The sequence below is a fragment of the Chiloscyllium plagiosum genome, unplaced genomic scaffold, assembly GCF_037043375.1.
Source record: "Chiloscyllium plagiosum isolate Xiang-an unplaced genomic scaffold, Cpla_swu_hap1 HiC_scaffold_4, whole genome shotgun sequence".
Lineage (NCBI taxonomy): Eukaryota > Metazoa > Chordata > Chondrichthyes > Orectolobiformes > Hemiscylliidae > Chiloscyllium > Chiloscyllium plagiosum.
In genome coordinates this window covers 110,420,096-110,432,285 of record NW_028270142.1, presented here as the reverse complement: position 1 = coordinate 110,432,285, position 12,190 = coordinate 110,420,096, and the positions used below count along the sequence as shown (strand labels likewise).

The 12,190-nt window shown below is 40.4% G+C and overlaps 1 protein-coding gene and 1 long non-coding RNA gene across 2 annotated transcripts in view; one reads left to right on the top strand and one right to left on the bottom strand.

The window, feature by feature from the left end:
* The window catches only part of ccdc12 (coiled-coil domain containing 12), an 88,413-nt gene that overhangs the window by 45,258 nt on the left and 30,965 nt on the right, over positions 1 to 12,190 (bottom strand). The gene's annotated exons all lie outside the window — the stretch shown is intronic.
* LOC148150464 (uncharacterized) overlaps positions 1,432 to 12,190 on the top strand; it is a 40,247-nt gene continuing 29,488 nt past the window's right edge. The window contains exon 1 of the long non-coding RNA XR_015756854.1: positions 1,432 to 1,554. This is a non-coding gene — a long non-coding RNA (uncharacterized LOC148150464). The remainder of the gene's footprint in view (positions 1,555 to 12,190) is intronic.

The following is a 12,190-nucleotide window of genomic DNA, read 5'->3' as shown; positions in this document are numbered from 1 at the left end:
TAGTCAGCTTCATCATCACTTTTAAAGGGCAACCAGCAACAGGTACTAAATGCTGGCCACCCAGCAATGCCAACATCCCACAACTGGAAAATAAAGCCTAGAGTACATTACTACTTGCACAAGGGAAGAGAAAATTATCAACAATTTTAACTACTGATCCGCTCAAACTCTGTGGATATAGATGATAGAGAGGAAAAGGAGGCGAAAAAGAAACAAAACGGGAGACCAGAGTACATTGGAGAAAACAGGCAACCAAAAACAAAGGGAGAAATGACAATAAGAGAAGGGAAAGGAAAATGAATGACAGAACAAAGCAACAAAAGGGAAACCCACCTCCTCTTATTATTGAAGTAGTTTTCTACTCAGGTGTATTCTGAAGACTGTCCATTGCCTATCAGATGCTGGCAATTATTATGTCATGAATTTTTCAGCATTCCTGGCTGAGTGTAATTCAAGCTTATTGCAAAACTCTAACCAATTAGAAACCAAGTCTGAAAATGACTACGTCCAAGTTTATGCAGCAAAAAGGATTAAAAATTGAGAGTGGGGAAGGGGAAAGGTATGCAATCGCATATTGGATGACAGTACAAAAATAAAATCATGAAACAAGCTGGGTACTTCATAGTTATGCACAGTAAGCTCCAAGTGGTTGTTAGGGGTTAACTAACATTATTTAAAAATGAACTAACACAGGTTCTGAAACAGAAAACTCAAACACTTAATGACTAATTATTAAGCCATTTATAGATTTTTTTTCCCCAAGAATAAACACTGCTAAGTACAACCTCTATCCTTGTTCTACAAGTGTACATGATCAGCTCCTGTAGTTCAACTGTGCAAACTGCCTGGTGTATGCTGACAGAGAGCCAATAAAAATAGAGCCAAAAAAAACAAAAGGCAAAGATAAACGTTGCTAAGATGAGAGTAGGGTGTTTGGAAGTGGGGGCTGGGGGAAAAGAGAACAGGAAGAGACAATGACATAGACAATGTCTTTATGAAGAGCGACAAAGAATCTTTCTACAATAGAGGGGCCTGGTCAGTGTACATGTCCATTTATAAACAGAGATTAAGCTCATGGACTGTAGAAGCAAATAAACATGTCTCACTTCAGTTAACGATGCAACTATTTCACCATTGAAAGTGATTTTGAACTCCTAAATCAGCAGATTGGACTTTGATAGTAAACCAGAAATGGAAATATTCATTCAGGAACCCAGATTAAATGATCTTAGAATTAATAACATTTATCTACAAATTTGACATTATAAATAATTGTTTCCTTTTTTGAGGTTCTATTCTCCAAGTCAAGACAGTATTTGCCAACAATGGATGTAATCACAGCTGCCTCACCATCTGGAAATCGCCGTTAATATATCAGGTTTTTCCCTTCATTGTTCTGGTTCACATGATCTCAATCTTACTCTGACTTATGAAAAATTAATGCTGCAAACGAAATAACACACAGGACGAATGGCCACTCAGGCAAGCTGTCAAAGCATTCCTGGATTATGCAGAATCTCATCCTAATAACAGCATGCGTGTTCATGGGGGCAAGTGAGTATTTTGGAGATTGCACTAAAGTAAATAAAAATTGAGAATTAGCAATTTGCACCTTAATATTATTTCATTTATCCAATGCCTAAAATCGGAGTTCAGGAATTTCCAACCCTATTCCCAAACCCCAATCTCTCAGAGGTTATTAACTTTTGCTCACAATAAGTAAAGTATTTTCTGAAGAGTAATAACAATAATTGAGGGAAACCCAGCAGTACCAGGTAAGCATCCTCAAACAGAAGTACATTATACAGTAAATAAATTTTAGATGTTAGCTGAGAAATGTGTACTGCACATGCAATTTGGCTTCCGTCTTACACAATGTGTTGAGTTCTTAATGCCTCTTAATGACATAGAGACAGGCAGTAAACATCCAGGGGGTCAGTTAACCCAGGTGGCTGGACTGCTAGTTTTCAATGCAGAGTGATGCCAATAGTGAGAGTTAATTCCTGCACCGGCCAAGAACCTCTCCTCTTGTCTGAGGTGTGGCGACCATCAGGTTAAACCACCACCAATCATTTGTCCCTATTGAGAAAGCAGCCATATGGTCCGGTAGGACTATGACAACTGTACCTATATCCTAAGAACAAATGAAAAATGAATCACATATAGCAGGTGGATGTGTGAACACACTGTCCCAAAAGAGAACTGTGGCAAGTATTGTTGATTAATTCAAGACAGCTCTTCAAACTCATACCAATAATGAAGATATAAACAAGGCTGACAGTTCCAGTTCAGTCATAGAGTCATAGAGATGTACAGCACGGAAACAGACCCTTCGGTCCATGCCAACCAGAGATCCCAACCCAATCTAGTCCCACCTGCCAGCACCTGGCCCATATCCCTCCAAACCCTTCCTATTCATATACCCATCCAAATGCCTCTTAAATGTTGCAATTGTACCAGCCTCCACCACATCCCCTGGCAGCTCACTCCATACACGTACCACCCTCTGCGTGAAAAAGTTGCCCCTGAGGTCTCTTTTCTATCTTTGCCCTCTCACCCTAAACCTATGCCCTCGAGTTCTGGACTCCCCAAACCCAGGTAAAAGACTTTGTCTATTTATCCTATCCATGCCCCTCATAATTTTGTAAACCTCTATAAGGTCACCCTTCAGCCTCCGACGCTCCAGGGAAAACAGCCCCAGCCTGTTCAGCCTCTCCCTGTAACTCAGATCCTCCAACTCTGGCAACATCCTTGTAAATCTTTTCTGAACCCTTTCAAGTTTCACAACATCTTTCCGATAGGAAGGAGACCAGAATTGCATGCAATATTCCAACAGTGGCCTAAACAATGTCCTGTACAGCCGCAACATGACCTCCCAACTCTTGGACTCAATACTCTGACCAATAAAGGAAAGCATACCAAACGCCGCCTTCACTATCCTATCTACCTGCGACTCCACTTTCAAGGAGCTATGAACCTGCACTCCAAGGTCTCTTTGTTCAGCAACACTCCCTAGGACCTTACCATTAAGTGTATAAGTCCTGCTAAGATTTGCTTTCCCAAAATGCAGCACCTCGCATTTATTTGAATTAAACTCCATCTGCCTCTTCTCAGTCCATTGGTCCATATCCTGTTGTAATTGGAGTTCACCCTCTTCACTGTCCACTACACCTCCAATTTTGGTGTCATCTGCAAACTGACTAACTGTACCTCTTATGCTCGCATCCAAATCATTTATGTAAATGATACCTTAGTCATAGGTGATGTTGTGATGGAAAACTCTAGTCTACTCCCACCTGGGAAGCAGATATCAACATCATATGTAAACCTAGTGACGCACCCGCAGTGTATATCCTTCTAAAGTTATGTAGAGATGTGATGAATTTCTACAGAAAGGTATTGTGTACAGTTGTTCTTTCAATTTAAGAAAGACACACACACACAAAAATGTGTGTGCAATATATCTTCAATTAATGTTTTAATTCTTATCCCATTCCCCAATTCCACTTGAACTCTTAATTTGAAATCAGTATTTACTGTGGAAAAGGATATGGAAAATATAGACTGTAGGGCAACAAATGGTGACATCTTGCAAAATCTCCAGATAACAGAGGAGGAAGTATTGGATGTCTTGAAACGGTTAAAAGTGGATAAATGCCCAGGACCTGACCAGGTGTACCTGAGACCTCTGTGGGAAGCTAGAGAAGTGATTGCTGGGCCTCTTGCTGAGATATTTGTATCATCGATAGTCACAGGTGAGGTGCCGGAAGACTGGAGGTTGGCAAACGTGGTGCCACTGTTTAAGAAGGGTGGTAAAGACAAGCCAGGGAACTATAGACCGGTGAGCCTGACCTCAGTGGTGGGCAAGTTGTTGGAGGGAATCCTGAGGGACAGGATGTACATGTATTTGGAAAGGCAAGGACTGATTCGGGATGGTCAACATGGCTTTGTGCGTGGGAAATCATGTCTCACAAACTTGATTGAGTTTTTTGAAGAAGTAACAAAGAAGATTGATGAGGGCAGAGCAGTAGATGTGATCTATACGGACTTCAGTAAGACATTTGACAAGGTTCCCCAAGGTTAGATCTCATGGAATACAGGGAGAACTAGCCATTTGGATACAGAACTGGCTCAAAAGTAGAAGACAGCAGGTGGTGGTGGAGGGTTGTTTTTCAGACTGGAGGCCTGTGACCAGTGGAATGCCACAAGGATCGGTGCTGGGCCCTCTACTTTTTGTCATTTACATAAATGATTTGGATGCGAGCATAAGAAGCACAGTTAGTAAGTTTGCAGATGACACCAAAATTGGAGGTGTCGTGGACAGCGAAGAGGGTTACCTCAGATTACAATAGGATCTGGACCAGATGGGCCAATTGGCTGAGAAGTGGCGAATGGAATTTAATTCAGATAAATGCGAGGTGCTGCATTTTGGGAAAGCAAATCTTAGCAGGACTTATACACTTAATGGTAAGGTCCTAGGGAGTGCTGCTGAACAAAGAGACCTTGGAGTGAAAGTTCATACCTCCTTGAAAGTGGAGGTAGATAGGATAGTGAAGAAGGCGTTTGGTATGCTTTCCTTTATTGCCAGAGTATTGAGTACAGGAGTTGGGAGGTCATGTTGCAGCTGTACAAGACATTGTTTAGGCCACTGTTGGAATATTGCGTGCAATTCTGGTCTCCTTCCTATCGGAAAGATGTTGTGAAACTTGAAAGGATTCAGAAAAGATTTACAAGGATGTTGCCAGGGTTGGAGGATCTGAGCTACGGGGGGGCTGAATAGGCTGGGGCTGTTTTCCCTGGAGCGTCAGAGGCTGAGGGGTGATCTTATAGAGGTTTACAAAATTATGAGGGGCATGGATAGGATAAATAGACAAAGTCTTTTCCCTGGGGTTGGGGATCCAGAACTCGAGGGCATAGGTTAAGGGTGAGAGGGGAAAGATATAAAAAAGACCTAAGGGGCAACTTTTTCCCGCAGAGGGTGGTACATGTATGGTATGAGCTGCCAGAGGATGTGGTGGAGACTGGTATAATTGAAACATTTAAGAGGCATTTGGATGGGTATATGAATAGGAAGGGTTTGGAGGGATATGGGCCGGGTGCTGGCAGGTGGGACTATTCATAAATCCATCGAGATGCCTTTTACATATTGCAATTGTACCAGCCTCCAAAACTTCCTCTTATTCCAATTCTTTGCGGTGCTTTGTTGTTGTTTATTTACACACTGATACTCTCATTTACTAGTTGAGAATTCATCTTTTCATTGTTTTTTGAGGCATTATTTCTCCTTCAGCAGAGGATATGCAGAGACCTTTTGGTGTCTTCACATGTGAGTGAGAGAATCAGACAGACAAAGACAGGCAGAGCAACATAAAGATTTTCTGATAATCTCAATTAGTAGTTGGTCCCACGCAAGCCACAGCCACCAGATCAATAACCAATCAAGACATTGTTGTCAAGCAATTAGCCCCCTTAGTACAGAACCCATCAGCTTCATGGACCCTATTTTTGCTCGCACTGTTCCAGAGGAAAACAACATTATGCACAACTCAGTGTGCTCCAATACACGTGGTTTTTAAAAATTGCAGCCTGTTTATTTTCTACAAATATGTATCTCCCATTTTTCGTCTACAATGTAAAACTGAAGGAAATAAAAATGTGGTTTTCACAAAGTAAAGTTGCTAACCTTGGAACCCATTAAGTTGGAAAGAAAACAGGGAGAAAAAAAATCACAAGACAAGAGATATGCAGGAGAGAAGTGCAAATGCATTTTTCAGAGAGATCAGCAAGGTCAGTGCAGTCTGACATTATTCCAAACACTAAACATTTCCAATAAAAATGACTCATTTTTAATAAACAGTAAGACAGTTTCACTTTATCACTATATAAAACTGACACTGATCAAGTACACAGTCAGAAAAACATGCAATGTTTTGGAAGTCAGATCCAGGGATGGTGGGGATCAAGCAATTTCAGCTTTTTGTAAATAGGGAGAGGCATTCCTGCCGGTGTCCTGCTGAAAATACAGAAACAAAGTAAACTGCTGACAGATACCAGAGTGAAGATCTGCAGTTCTCTTCATTATCAATAAATCCAGATGACAGCAGTTGATGGCAATGGGTGGAATTCTCGAGTTAGATTTCCCTCTTCATACTAAGTTATTTACACAGAAACATTTGGTGTTACATTCAGCCCATCCTGTACATGTCAGTACTCACTTCTGAATCATATTTGCCCACTCTCCTCCCATATCCCTTCATCCATTTTCCCATTTGTCTTCAAATTCAATCTAACTTCAAAATATTCACAGTTTCTGCTTTAACCACAAAATCTGGATGTGAATTCCATACAAACTACTACATGTGTTAAGATGCATCAAAATTCTGGAATTCCCTTCCAACCAGCATTGTGTGTCTACTTACAGTGTGGATTGCAGCAGTTCAAGAAGACAGCTCATCACCACTACCACCTGCTCAAGGGCAACAATGGACTGGCAGTAAATGCTGGCCCATTGATAACCATGTCCCACAAGTGATTGAAAAAAAGTTTTTCTCCTGATCGCTTAAGTGTTTTGGATTAAATCTTGCAACATGACCCCATTAAAACATTCTGCTTCTCTCAAAATTATCCCATAAATTTATAATTTTATACTTCGTTAATGCACCTTGTAATATGCATTGTTATGGTAAAATAGTTTCAAATCTATCTTCATCCGAATCAGTCTTCAGAGTCTCTATAAAACAAGTCCAACACTGAAAACAACACATTAAGTTTTTCTATTGTCAAACCATTATCTTTTCGGTTTGATACCCTATAATTCAAGATAAACCTCAAAATTAGCTTTTTTCTGGTCTTCTCAACCAAATGTGCTGTTTTAATGTCCGAGGAAGTTGTACTCTGAATTCCTTCAGCTTTTCCAGAGTATCAAGCCTTTTTCAATTCAGATTACAATTACTAATTATTTTTAAACTAAAGCGCTTCACCTCAGACATACTGACATGGAATTACACAAGCTTCTTTTAGACTTTCAAAACATTCTGCCTAACTCATTTAATTCTATAACCAAATCATCACAGGGAACAGAATCGATTTCTGTAAAATACCTAAACTCTTCTAAGCACTCTGGAAAAATTGATACTAGTTCATCTGCTTTTTTTCCTTTCTAAATAGTTCAACACAATTTGCTATTTACCAATTATTCCATTCTTCTCAATGGTCTCTAAAAATCTCCCACCTGACAGCTGATTAAAGGCTTTCTTAAAGTTTGTATAAACAACATCGATTGTGTTTCCCCATCTATCATGACTATTATGTCCTTGAACCATTTTGTGAAGTTTCTTCAGCACAATTTCCCATTTGAAAATGTGATGTTTTACCTTCTTAACAGCACTGAAGGTGTACTGCAAGGACCCAGTTACTCAAAAATGCAGCTCTCCTCCACCTTAAGAGTACAGAAATAAGCAACTACTGTTGGACTACCCAGCAATGCCCACATTCTGTGCAAGAATATATTAAAGAAAATGTCTAACCACCAGTTTTTCTAGATGTATTATTAATTCATATTTAGACACACTTTAAAATTTCCATGACCACAAATGGCAAACTAACTGATCTGCAATGACTTGGACTTCCTTTCTATAAATAAATATTACAATGACCACTCAGCAGTCCTCCACTATACATCCACTCAATAAAAGCATAAGACATAATTACTCGGCCTCCCTCAGTATCTGGGATGTATCCCATCAGATAAGAGATCTTCCTTTAACCCAACTAATTTTTCATAAACTTTCTATGATAATATGATCATCTCACTCTCAATCTCCCTCAGAGTTCACCTGCTCTTGCAACATGTCCAAAGTACTTTATCCATCATTATTAACAGATGTCTCCCTCGAGTTTCCAGCCTATTCTAATAATTCTTTTTATTAATATATTTATGAAATGCCTGAAGTTCCTTTTGATGAATCTTGAATTACTTCGCTCATTAAATCTTTCACCTCAGCAAGTCAAAAGCTGTAAATCCACGCCTCACTTCAGAATCCAGGCACACGACACAGGCTGATCTTTTTAGTGCAACATCATGAGGAACATAAGTGGTGCAGCTGAAGTGTTAAAACTGTATTTCTTGACATGTCAATGTTGAAGGTCTGACATCACAAATCTCCCGCAGTTCTGGTATATTCTCTTCAATAAGGTTGGACAATAGAGTCGTGCACTGAAACTGAGGAATGTCAAATTTCAAATGATCATGTCAACTTATAATACAGGAGTAAAGTATGGAAAGTGAACATTGAGTGGCAAGATGGTGCGATTCCAGAAAGCAACTGAGAACTAACTACAGCAAAGCTTTTATTAAATGGCACGTATGGGATCAGGAGGTGATCAAATAATCAAGAGGTCCAGATATTAATGTAAAAACACACACTAAGTAATAGAAACGTAATGTGGGGCATATATGTCACTGTTATACTTAGTTAACAACATAAATCATTTAAATAATAATGCAATGTTGCCTTAAAACCTACTGCAGAGAATCTTCTCACTCATACCTTCAACCAACTACTCAGACATTGTGGTATTTGAGGAGAAATTAACTCGAACTTGAATCAATTGTTGATATTTTATGTGGCCATTCAACTGAAAAAGTATATTTACATTCAGGTACGTAAATTGAAAACTATAATAATTGGACAGAATAATATAGTAAACTTTGTGATATCTGAGGTATATAATTTTTTTGCCAGTTTATCAAAAGTGCCAGTTCAAACAAACTTTGGCTGTATCTCCCAAGCTCCGGTGTAATTCAAGAACTCAACCTTAAAACTTGCAAATATAAAATCTTTTAACTTGACAGTACGTCACTTCCACAAAGTGTACAGAAGCCACAATATGGTTGATGGATTATCTTAAATTGTTTTTTTGCGTACCAAGTAACACATTCAGAGTGTTCAGGAAGTACTGCCCAGATGCAAAATCACTTCCAACAACACACATTTTGTTTTGGGCTTTGCAAGTACTGGCTGGTTGAGCATGGTCTTTTCTTGAACCAATATGAACAGCTAAAGGAACATGGAGTCACAGAGATATATAGCATGGAAACAGACCTTAAACATACGTCCTCTAGTTTCAGACTCCCCCACTCGAGGGAAAATAGCTTGTCTATTCATCTTGTCCATACCCTTCATGATTTTATAAACCTTGATAAGGTCACCCCCTCAGCCTCCAACCTTTTCCCTTCCAGGGAAAATAGCCCAGTATATTCATCCTCTCCCTATACCTCAAACCCTCTAACCCTGGTAATTCTGGATTCTGGGGTTGAAAAATGTGGTGCTGGAGAAACACAGCAGGCCAGGCAGCATCCGAGGAGCAGGAGAATAGACATTTTGGGCATAAGCCCTTCTTCAGGCTTATGCCTGAAACGTCGATTCTCCTGCTTCTCGGATGCTGCCTGGCCTGCTGTGTTTTTCCAACACCACATTTTTCACCTCTGGTCTCCAGCATCTGCAGTCCTCACTTTCTCCCAATTCTGGATTCTGGGTAATCCGAGGACAGGTAAAAATTGTGGCTCCGAGAGCTGCTCCCTTTTTGAGGTATTCTCAGTCATAGAGATGTACAGCATAGAAACAAACCCTTCAGTCCAACTCATTCATGCCGACCAGAAATTCTAACTAATCTCGTCCCATTTGCCAGCAATTGGCCCATATCCCTCCAAACCCTTCCTACTCATATACCCATCCAGATGCTTTTAAAATACTGCAATTGTATCAGCCTCCACCACTTCCGCTGGCAGCTTATTGCATATATGCACTACCCTCTGCGTGAAAAGATTACCCTTTAGGTCCCCTTGAAATTTTTCCCCTCTCAGCCTAAACGTATGCCCTCTAGTTTTGGACTCCTCCATGTCAATAAAAAAACCTTACCTATTTATTCTGTCCATGCCCCTCAAGACTTTCTAGAACTCTATAAGGTCACCCCTTAGCCTCCAATGCTCCAAGGTAAACAGTCTCAGCCTATTCAGCCTCTTCCTAAAGCACAAACCCTCCAACCCTGGTAACATAGGAATGTTACGCTTATTAGTATTAAAATTCTGGAACTCCTTTCCACATAACACTATGGGTGCCCTACACCTCATGAATTACAGCAGGCCATGGTGATAGCTCATCACCAATTTCTCGAGGGCAATCAGGAATGGACAATAAGCGTTAGCCCATCCAGCAATGCCCACATCCCAGGAATAAAGAAAACCATTCTCAGGAGGCTTTACATTAATGCTTCTGGTTCAGGACAGGAATGTCTTCCCCTATAACCATTATCTCCCTCTGCCATTGAGAAAGGAACATAAGGGATCAGTCGCACACAGTCAAAGCATCCTCCATTTTTCTCCTCAATGGAACACCCCATGGTTAATTCCCTCTTCCAGTTCCCCTACTGTTCCATTCTCCCCTCCTGTACTCACAGAGTCACAGAGTTATGCAGCACAGAAACAGACCCTTCGATCCAATCAATTCACATGTTCGCCAAACTAAACTAGTCCTAACTGCCTGCCCCAGCCTACATCCCTCCAATCCTTTCCTATTCATGTGCGTCTCCAAAAAGCTTTTAAACTTTGTAATTGTACTCACATCCACCACTTCCTCAGGAAGTTTCATTCCACATGCGAACCACTGTGTAAAAACAGCCCCTCATTTCATTTTGTAATGTTAAAAGATTGAGTTGTACTCTCTCTCTGGACATTAATGTCATGTTAAAGGATTAAAGTGTGCTGTCTCTGGGTGGGGGCGGCATTCATGCAGGAATGTGGATGACTCACACTTCACTTGGCCAGCCATTTACCACTACTCTCCTGCCATTATCAAATTAAACTCTCATTCAGTCCTTCCATTCAGAAATGCTTTCATAGCCAATTTCCGAAGCAAGCCATATCACACCTACATTGTCTTGGGGAATGACTAAGTCAGGAAATAGTTTACATAATGATTCCCCAGGATTAGGGCACTTACATTATCTCTGAGGATGACCTCATCCTACCACTGTACCTGGGGTAATATGTGGTTATGAGGGAGTGGCCAGAGTCTCTGTGAACATTACCAACTGACCTGTATAAAGGGGCTGTCTTTTTCTTTGTTCAGGGCTTCTTTTGACTGGACTTTGCATGCCTGCGAAGAGGGTCAAAGGGGTCACCCAGCTTGTACAGGCTTTAACTGTTTGCAGAAGTGAATTGCGTCTTGTGTGTGAAACCTCGGGAAAAGAACCTAACAATTTTTAAATCTTTCTCCTCTTACCTTAAAATTACACCGCTTGCTTTTGAACTCTCCTTCCTTCGGGAAAAGACCCTTATGATCAGATAATGTTCTGGGGACCTGATAGATGGTGGAATTTGAATCCAACCTTTACAAAGTCTAGAATTAAGACTCCAATGACGATCATGAATCCATTATTGATTGTCGGAAAAAACCATCTGGTTCACCAATCTCCCTTAGGGAAGGAAACTGCCGTTCTTATCTGGTGTGGCCTACATGCGACTCCAGGGCCACAGCAACATGGCTGACCCCCATATTGAGATTGATTTCCTTTAATTCTAGGAACAGTTAATTACTGCTTTATAAGCTGTTGCATTCTTTTGGAACTTTGGGAAGATGCTACTTGATTTGATCCCTATCGCAGCCGATCATTGGGTTGTACAGTTAAGCACCCAACATTACAGCATAACTAAAATTCGTCGACAATGTTACTCAATGATGTGATGAGCTGAATGTCTTTTTGAACTTACAGCAGCATTGCTTTCGTGAAAAACAACCCTTGTATAGCTACTGTATAACAGCAGCTGGAAAGACTTGCTCATTTTGAATTGTTGTTCAAATTTTACGATACTTTGAGGTAATCATTTCCACGAGTGGGGGAAATCCAGAACGCGAGTGCCTATTCTTAAAAATAGCTCAGCCACTTTCCAAACAAATGCTACTGGAAAACTGTAACTCTCCTCTCTAAAAGGATCAACTGTAATTTTATTTGGTATGGAATCAAGGGATATGCTTCAAACTTAGGCAAATGGAATTGATGTCAAGATGACCCATGATCTAACTTTGGCAGAACAGGTTCAAAGGGCTAAATGTTTTACTCTTATTCTTAAATGCCAGCATAAATCAAGATTAAAACACGTTATTTATCTCATCCGTGCTTGGAGAATATT